Here is a 9,892-nt window from a genome sequence, read left to right as displayed (position 1 = left end):
GAGCACTGTCCCTGGCTTCTTCCCACTCAAGGCTTAGCACTCTGCCACCTGAGCCACAGTACCCCTTCTGGCCGTTTTCCATATACGTGGTGCTGGGGAATCGAACCTAGGGCTTAATGTATGGGAGGCAAGCTCTCTTGCCACTAGGCCATATCTCCAGCTGTTTCCATATTTTGGAGATCATTTCACTTAGTGTCATCTTATGAGATCATATGTACATAGCTATTGAGCTATTGCACATCTGCTAGCACTATCCTAGATATATACTAATTATTATCAAAGAGGGAGACCGTAGAGTCTATGTTGCTTTGGGCCTGGCTCACTTAATATGATTTTTCTAAGTCTTTCCATTTTCTTATCAGTGGGTCAATGCCATTGTTTCTGATAGAAGCATTGAAGTCTGTTGTGTATATATACCACATTTCCTAGATCCATTTATCTACTGATGGGCATCTGGGTTGGTTTCATATTTTAGCTACACTCATTAAAATATTAAAACTAATTTTGGCTATTTAGATCTTTTCCCCCCACAAACGTCCTTCACGTATGGTCCACATTCAAAATGGTGATATTCTGAATTTCTTCCATAGAACATGGCTTGCTGGCTCCCACTCTAAAACAGTAGTGATTTGTGTCCCCTACATATCTATCCATTTGCAATAAGTCTAATTTGAATCACTTAACTATAACAGTAATCTCTTCTGTTGCCTTCCAGATGGGAGCCTCTCTCTTTGCCAGTAACATAGGCAGTGGCCACTTTGTGGGACTGGCTGGGACTGGGGCAGCTACTGGAATAGCTGTTGTAGCTACTGGAATAGCTGTTGTAGCAAATGAATGGAATGTAAGTAATGCAAAGGACTTTTCCTCTAAATTGAGCCACATCAAGATATTTGAATCAGGGCTGGGGATATGGCCTAGTGGCAAGAGTGATTACCTTGTATACATGAGGCCCTGGGTTCGATTCCCCAGCACCACATATACAGAAAATGGCCAGAAGTGGCGCTGTGGCTCTAGTGGCAGAGTGCTAGCCTTGAGCAAGAATCCAGGGACAGTGCTCAGGCCCTGAGTCCAAGACCCAGGACTGGCCAAAAAAAAAAAAAAAAAAGATATTTGAATCAAATCAGATCCAGAGTTTTCTAAGACATATATCTGTTCTCTCTTTCTCTTTTTTTAAGTCAGTCATGGAATTTGAACTCAGAGTCTGAGCACTATCCCTGAGCTCTTGAGCTCAAGGTTAGTGCTCTACTTTGAGCCACAGTGCCACTTCTGTTTTTCAGGTGGTTAATTGGAGATAAGAGTCTAATGGACTCTCTTGCCTAGACTGGCTTTGGACTGTGATCCTCAGATCTCAGCCTCCTGATTAGCTAGGATTACAGGTGTGAGCCCCCATTGTCTGGCTCTGTTCTCTTCTTCAGTTTGGATTTTATTTCTCTAATACTGGGGCTTGAACTCAGGGCCCGGATGCTATCCCTTAGCTTTTTCACTCAAGGCTAATATTCTACCACTTGAACCACAGCTCCACTTCCAGATTTTTGGTGGTTCCTTGTACATAAAAAGCCTCTAGGAGGCTGCCTTTGTCCTGCCTGGGCTGTCTTTGAACCACAAACTTCAGATCTCAGCCTGAGTAACTAGCATTTATAACCATGAGCCATCAGGGCCTGGCTTGGTTTGATTTTTATTTGTCTTTCTCTTAGTTAATGTTTTGTTTGCCCTTTCCTACCTGAGCCATACCAGGCTTGTTATTAACTTCTTACCATTTCTCCAGCAATTCTTGTACCCAAAATGTCATTTTCTCTATGGCTCATTGTCCACTTTCACTTGGTCCCCTTTGAAAATTTGGGATCTCTATCCTTTCTGGACATTGTGTCCAGACATAAACTAGGTAACAAGGAATATTTTTCATGTAAATCCAATAGTTCCTTTCTTTGGAGAAATTTACCTTCCAGTGGGTGAAAAATATGCATTCTACTACAGTATAGAATGCATGAGAAGAAGATAATGCACAGTATATTGAAGGATCCTGTGGGAATAAATCTTACATAGACCTAGCAGTGTCAAGGGAGATTCTTGGTACTGATGCCAAATGGCTAATTAGAAACTGTCAAACTGATCAAAACATCAACAGTGGAGGCAGCAGTAAATGTTTTGAGATACAACAGATAAAACTCTTGTGACTGGGTTTCTAATTGTTTGGCTATGGTTTCACAAAAGCCATCTGCCTTTCATCATATCCTAAGTTTTGAAAGGAAAGGAACCTGTCCACTCTTGGACTCAGATCACACTATTACCTATCATGTGGCAGGGCACACAGTCAGAGTATTGTAAATGGTTCTTGAGTAGCCTGTAGTTTTTGTCTATTCTTTTCTACAATCCTTGTTTTAGTGATGGCATTTGGGGGAGGGACAAATTTGTGTCAACATGATTGTGCATATCAATCAGAAGAAGATGCTTCACTAAGAAAACAAATTTAAATAGATCATCATTGGGTAGACACAGGAAGTGACCTCAAGTCACCACAAATATCTTGAGGATTTTGTTTGATTCCACTTGAATAATACCAGGAGCTCTAGTGTATACTAGACTCCTTATAGGCTCCATAGTGAGAGTTTCATCTTGCCAGACCTATGGACGCTGCTTCTAGAGTCACCATCAAAGTGATCTATGCCCCAGGTGGCTATGATTACCAGGCACAGATAGTTCAGCCGGTTCCTTTTAAAGCCTGTAACCTTGGGCTTCCTTCATCTCTGTGATGTTCACTTTTCACTCCTGTAAAATAAGAATAGTGTTTGCTTCACTTGGTTGTTAGAGCAGCATCAGTAATACAGGTCATGTAAAAACCCAGTGAATGTTTATATATTAAATGATAAGTTTTATTTTATCATTACTTTCTCATTGGAAAGAAATGACAAGCACTGAGAATCTTCTATCACCAGAGTCCTTTCTGATTGCTTTGGATGATCTTCCTATGGCCCAACTGGACTCAGATTTTGTTTCAACATGCTTTCCCACATATCTTTGATCACATCCTAAACCACAGAAAATGGTTGCCTGTGAATCATAGTCACAAAGGAAAGAAATCCACAACTAACTGAGGATCTTAAGTATTCAACAGGATAGGGTCCAAGAAATCTTTTCTTCAGACTATGAGATCTAATATGTCCTACAAGCAAGTCTCTTTAATTTCACTCTCTTTCATTGGTTTCTTGTAGGCCTTGGTGCTGGTGCTGGTCCTAGGGTGGTTCTTTGTCCCCATCTACATTAAGGCAGGGGTGAGTATCTACATGTACTCAGGGACAGCTTCTCAAGCCTACCTCCAGGCATTCCTTTATCCATGAACTTTTAATAATCAAACATGAGTACTCAGCCTTTACTTGGCCTGTTGCTAAGAATTCACAATCAAGCAAATCCCTTCCTTGGAAAGGCTTGCAGTGTACACTATGGCTATGGTCAGGTGAGAAATCTGCAGTGTTCTTGCATAATGAGCATTGTGATATAAAAATCTTGCATCTTGGACCCCTTATGTTCTTCAAGGAAAGCTCCTCAAAGGTGTCCTGGCTTCATCTTTGAGAGATTCCTGTCACCTCCAAAGATAGAAAAACCCTATCTAAAACATAATGAAGTTGAAATTGTGAAAGGACTTTGCATATGGGGAATATATGGAAGAAGAGTAGTGGGAGATGGGGGAGGGTCTGTTGATGTAGGGAAAAGACCTACACATTCTAGATTTCAAAGCTGTGTCGTGCATTCTCTCAGATATGATAAATACAGGTTTTCATGCACTTAAGATTCATAATAATACTTGTAATTTAGGAAGCTCAGCTTAGATGTCAGGGTGAGAATGGATTGAACAGGTGATCCATGAAAAGGTTTAGAAAATAATTTATGGTTCTAGAGGAAAGAAAAAGAAAAGTAAAGGAGTTGCTTCTGGGACTAAGTAAGATAAAAACAGACTTGATAGCAAATAACAAAGGAAGTTACTAAAGAAGCATTATTATACACTCTAAGGTCTGAAGTTCAAGAGCCTGGAAACCTGAGGCCTCCTCCAGTAGAGCAAGAGATTCCAGAAGAATGATGAGAATAAACCGCAAAATTCACTTTGGAAATGAGTGTTTTGGGCCTTTGCAATTTGGTTTTAGTTCATTACATTGCTGTTACAAAATCTTACCATCTGGTACTTCATAAAGAAAAGAGGTTTATTCAACACGCAGATTAAAGAGCACAGTGCCAGCATTGCCTTGACTATGGCCACTGTAGCATCACCATATGTTGAAGAAGCAGAAAAGAAAATGGTAGCATGCCAGAAAATGTGGAATGGCTTTGCCCTATACAACCCATCCTCTCAAGAACCCACTCCTGTGACAGTGGAATCAAACCATTCATTAGGGTAATCCATTCATTAAGTAATCACTCATTATTCAATTGTTGTCTACTAATGGTCACTTGATATGGATTCTACACTCTGGACAAAATGTGAGCCTCACTGATCTTTTTGATATTCAAACCATAGGCCTGTGACTACACTGTAAAATTCATGTCTCTCTCACAATCTAAATTGTGTTCTCTCTGGCAATCATCTCCAAGCCTCAACTCATTCCATCATCAATTCACAAGTCCAAGTCCAAAGTCACAGGTGAAACTCCACTGGAAACTTTCTAGCTATGACTTAGTAAAAATACGTTCTTTCTCTGATAAAACGGTGAGACAATGATCGGTTATACATTACTATTCCAAAAGAGAGACATAGCATCTCCCAAAAGGATCATAGATCTCATCAATATCAAAACACAGCACAGCAAATACTAAACCTGAAGGCTAAACCATCTTAGGGGTCCTGTGGCCTGCCGAGCCAGCCGGCAGCGAAGAGGAAGTCCTGATTGAGGGGGCGATGACTAAAGAAAAAGAAAGATAGATGAGAGGAAAAAAAAGACAAGAGACAAAAGAGGGGGTTCAGGAGGTCTGCACCTCGAGATTGTAACTCAAGACTGCAGCCAAGTTTATTCTTAACTCCCAGCTTATATACAATTTTGTATTTTTTTTTTTTTTTGGCCAGTCCTGGGCCTTGGACTCAGGGCCTGAGCACTGTCCCTGGCTTCTTCCCACTCAAGGCTAGCACTCTGCCACTTGAGCCACAGCGCCGCTTCTGGCCGTTTTCTGTATATGTGGTGCTGGGGAATCGAACCTAGGGCCTTGTGTATCCGAGGCAGGCACTCTTGCCACTAGGCTATATCCCCAGCCCTATATACAATTTTGGACAAGGGAATAGCATAGGGTTGTTAAAATTCAAGAACACAAAAGAGGCTTTGAAATTTGCAACATTTGAATACAGTAAACACAGGATGAGGTTGATTAACATAGGAATCTACTCCAGCAGACATAGCAAGGTGCGGACATAGCAAAGCAATTCCGGATAGTGGCTGTGAACAAAGGTCCTTGCATCTAGCATATCCTGGTGATAACAGCACAGCCAGAGGTGAGAATGAATCTAGCTGCAAGTTTGGCTCCCGATATCCTGGTGACATCTGCACAGCCAGAGGTCAGAATGAGCTTAGCTGCTAGCTCGGTTCCCGACATTTCCCCGGTCTTTTTTTAAAGAAGCGAACCCGCCTGTCTTAGGTGGGGTGGGTCGCCCAGCCTGCCTTACCCATCCTGGGAAACAACTTCAGAGCAATGCTGAAGGCCCATGTCTTAGGTCAGTCAAGCTGGCCCTCAAACCCATCTCTGGCTGCGGTTCCTCTGGGGGGGGGCGGGGAATTCATTCACTTGGAGCTTTACCTTATGCAGCTGACTGGCTAAACTCATGAAAGAGTTTTGCAATATATGTACAATGCAAGGAAGGCATAGGAAAGCCATCAGCAAAAGTATCCCTGGGCTGAGCAATGTCATTAGCAGCCCCTTAACATTAGTCAAGGAAGGGATATACTGTTGAAGTTGTTCAAACAGTTCTTTGGCTGTTTCTGCCACTTTAGAGTCCAGAGGCGGAGCTTGCTCTAGTCCAGCTATTTTCCTATGGAGTTGAAAGAGATCTAAGGACAAGTTATGGTGCCAAATACCATTTAGATGTGCTACAACTTGTTCCCAAGGATAGCTCGACCCGTTATATTTATGGAGGGTCACACAAATAAAGTCAAACCCAGCATGACAGCGCACTGTTGCAAAGTTTGCAAAGCACGAATTTGTTCTCCCAGTGACAACACAGATTCATACAATGCTTCTAATTTTTGTTCTACCTTATCATCAATACTGCCTTAAAAGTGCAGGGCTTGCGTAGTATTATGAGCAAGCTGATTAACATAGTGAGCTGTCTATACACTTTGTGTTAAAGCCACAGTAGCCACTGCAGCAGAGGCAGCTAAGGAAATAAAGGCTACAATGCCTGCTATTAATAGCCCTACAAATTATTTAGGGCAGCCACTAACATCCAGACATGACGTTGAGGGTGTCCATTCATCCACCACAGACCTGGCTTGTACTTGTTGGTGAGATTGGCTCCAGACCAATCCATCAGCTGAGAATTAGTTCCGTATGCTGATCTGTTGACATGGATGAACACCTCAGCTCCTTCCCAAGTCACAGGGTGCACAATCAGTGGGTCTGGCATGTAAGACCAGTGGTTCAGCGCTCAGCAGAATGTACCATTCTGATGAGTTTCCACAATCCAAACGCAACGCTCAGGTAACCAGCGGGCATAATTTTCATCCTGTGAAAAAACACAGACATGTCCTCGACCCCATGTCAATATCAGATCGGGCCCATGCCAAGCACTTGTTAAAGGATCTTTCCACTTAACTTGGGCAAAGGCTCTTTGCTCTCTCTTTTCCCAGAACTGCTGTGCTGCGGAAAGGCCATTGTAGTCCAAATTTTAAAAATTTAGTACAAATAAGGTATGAGAAAGAATATTAACAGGAAAGAAGTGGTATAATCCCCCCCCCCTTTTAATTTAGAAATTTGGTGTTTTAACAGTTGGCCCATTCAACAATTCCTTGACCTTGAGGATTATAGAGAATTCCTGTAGAGTGAACAATTTGGTAAGATTTGCAAAAAGTTTGAAAAGCTTGTCCAACATATCATGGACCATTATCAGTTTTAATTTGTTTAGGAAGTTCCATGGTAGCAAAGTAGCATAAGGCATGAGAGACACAATGTTTGCTAGTTTCTCCGCTAAGGGGAGTAGCCATAATAAAATTAGAGTAAATGTCTATGGTAACATGGACAAAGCAGAGCCATCCAAAAGAGGGGATGTGGGTAACATCCATTTGCCAAACATGGTTGGCCACTAATCCTAGAGGGTTAATGCCATTGGAGGGCACAGGTAGGAAGGTAGTACAGTTGGGACAAGTTTTTACAATTTGACGAGCCACGTGTGATATGAAATTGCTGACGTAAGGCACGACTGTTTTGATGGTGGGCAGCATGTGATTGCTTTGCTAAGTCAATTTGAGTGAGAAAAATTTGAGTAGCCTCATCCATAATAGCATTGCCCTCACTTAATGGTCCAGGAAGTTTTACTAAGGCACGTATAAATCCAAAAAAACACGGACAGTTGCAAGAGCGAAGAAGGAGTTGTATCTGGTGAAAAAGAGTTTGGATAGTGAAATTAGCTGTTCCAAGAAAAGAGACCGTCTCAATGACTTGAAGGGCTTGAATACCATAATGACTATCCGAATATAAATTAAAAGCTTTAGTAGGTAAAAGTGTAAGGGCCTGTAAAACTGCTTGAAGTTCAACTTCCTGGGCAGAAGAAAGACCAGTGTCCCAAGATTTAGTTTCACCATCAATAGTAAGAGCTGCCATTCCATTAGAGGATCCATCTGTAAACACCAAGGCAGCCATAGAAAGAGGAGATAGAGATACAACCTGAGGAAATATAAAGACGTAAGAAGAGGCAAAGTGAAGTAATTTGTTGGAGGGATAGTGATGTGAAATTGTGCCCATAAAATTGGCCCAAGCAATGGCCCAGGAATCACAATGAATATAAAGCCATTCTTGCTGTTGTGAAGTATAGGGGATATAAATAACCTGTGGATCTCATCCAAGATACTTACAAGATTCCACACGGCACATATGGACTAAGGTGGCTACCAATTCATAATAAGGAGTTAACACTTTTGAAGGAGTAGCAGGCAAGGAAAGCCATAAAAGGGGTCCCTTCTGCCAGAGGACTGCTGTTGGAGAATGAGGTGTAGTTAAAATATATGCTTCCCAAGGGGCTGAGTAATCAATATAATTTACATGTTGGGAAGAAATGGCAGAATTTACTATGCTTAAGGCTTTGGCTGCTTCAGTTGTCATTTTTCTGGGAGATGTAGGGTCAGGGTCCCCCTTTAATAGATCAAATAGAGGTTTGAATTCAGCTGTGGATAATTTAAGATAAGGGCGAAGCCAATTAATATCTCCCAGAAATTTTTGAAAATCATGCAAAGTACGCAAATGAGAAGTTTTAATCTGTAATTTCTGACTAGTAAAATAATAAGGACCCAAAATATGACCAAGATAAGTATACGGAGGATGCTCTTGCACCTTTTCACTAGCTATTATTAACCCCAAAGAGGTAAGATCTTGTTTTAATTGTCCAAAGGCTTTGCATACTACTTTGGGTTTAGGTGAGCTAATAAAATATCATCCATATAATGAATAATATAAACAGAAGGAAAATTTTTGCGAGTAGAAGAGAGAGCCTGTGCTACAAAGCTTTGACACAAGATGGGGCTATTCGCCATGCCTCGGGGCAACACTAGCCAATGGTATCATTTTGGGTTCGTTAAAATTAGTAGAGTGGACAGTAAATGCAAAGCATTTGCAATCTTGCGGAGCAAGGGGTATGGTATAAAAACAATCTTTTAAGTCAATTATAATTTTGTATGTATTTTGAGGAATTGCCATAGGAGAGGGCAAACCTGGTTGTAATGCCCCCATAAGTTCCATACTGGCATTTACTCATCGGAGATCCTGTAGAAGTCTCCATTTACCAGATTTCTTTTTAATAACAAAAATAGGCAAATTCTATGGGGAGGTAGTAGGAGCAACGTGGACCAAGTTCCTGCACCAGCTGTTGGGCAACAATAATCTTTTCAATTGATAGGGGCCACTGATCCACCCACACCAGCATCTCTGATAACCATGTGATAGGATCGGCATGAGGGACGGGATGAGCAGCAGCCCCCATTAAAAATATCCCAGCCCTTGTCTAGGAGGTCGGGGCTGGGGTTGAATGGGTTCTCTAATTCCTTCTTGATGAATTCCCAATCCTCCTGAAGGCAGTAGCACTTGACTTAGGAATTGACGAGTAACCGCATCACCAGGGATAAACAAATAAACTCCCATCTTTTCCATAATATCCCTGCCCCACAGATTTATGGGCAAATAATCTAATACATAAGGCTGGAAAGTCCCAGAATGCCCCTCACCAGTTAAGGATGACACTGCTTTTTTGGTGATCTGTGGCATGGCCAATCTCCTGTAAGTATGTAAGAGATGCAGTAAGAGGCCAGTTGGAAGGCCAATGTCTCTTGGCGATCACAGACACATCTGCCCCTGTATCTAGTAGACCTCGAAAGGGCTTTTAATTGTGAGCTGGGGCCTTTCCTGTTTTATGTTTTGGACCCAAAATATGGCTGAAAACCCAAAACTCCTTTCTCCCCTAGGGTTTGTAGTGGCTGAGGCACCAACTGAAATTAAAGGAACAAGGATGAGCTGAGCAATTCTTTGTCCTGCAGGGATAGAGATAACACTAGCAGGTGCTGAAGCCATGATTTTTATTTCTCCAGTATAGTCCTGATCTATTACTCCTGGAATAATATGTAGGCCCTTTAGTGCAGAGTTGCTGCGGCCTAACAGTAAGCCAACGGATTCCCTCAGAAAGGGGCCAATGACTCCTGTAGGGAGGGCCTGGACT

This window comes from Perognathus longimembris, chromosome 3 (assembly GCF_023159225.1).
Source record: "Perognathus longimembris pacificus isolate PPM17 chromosome 3, ASM2315922v1, whole genome shotgun sequence".
NCBI classification, from domain to species: domain Eukaryota; kingdom Metazoa; phylum Chordata; class Mammalia; order Rodentia; family Heteromyidae; genus Perognathus; species Perognathus longimembris.
Note: the sequence above shows the minus strand (reverse complement) of the source record.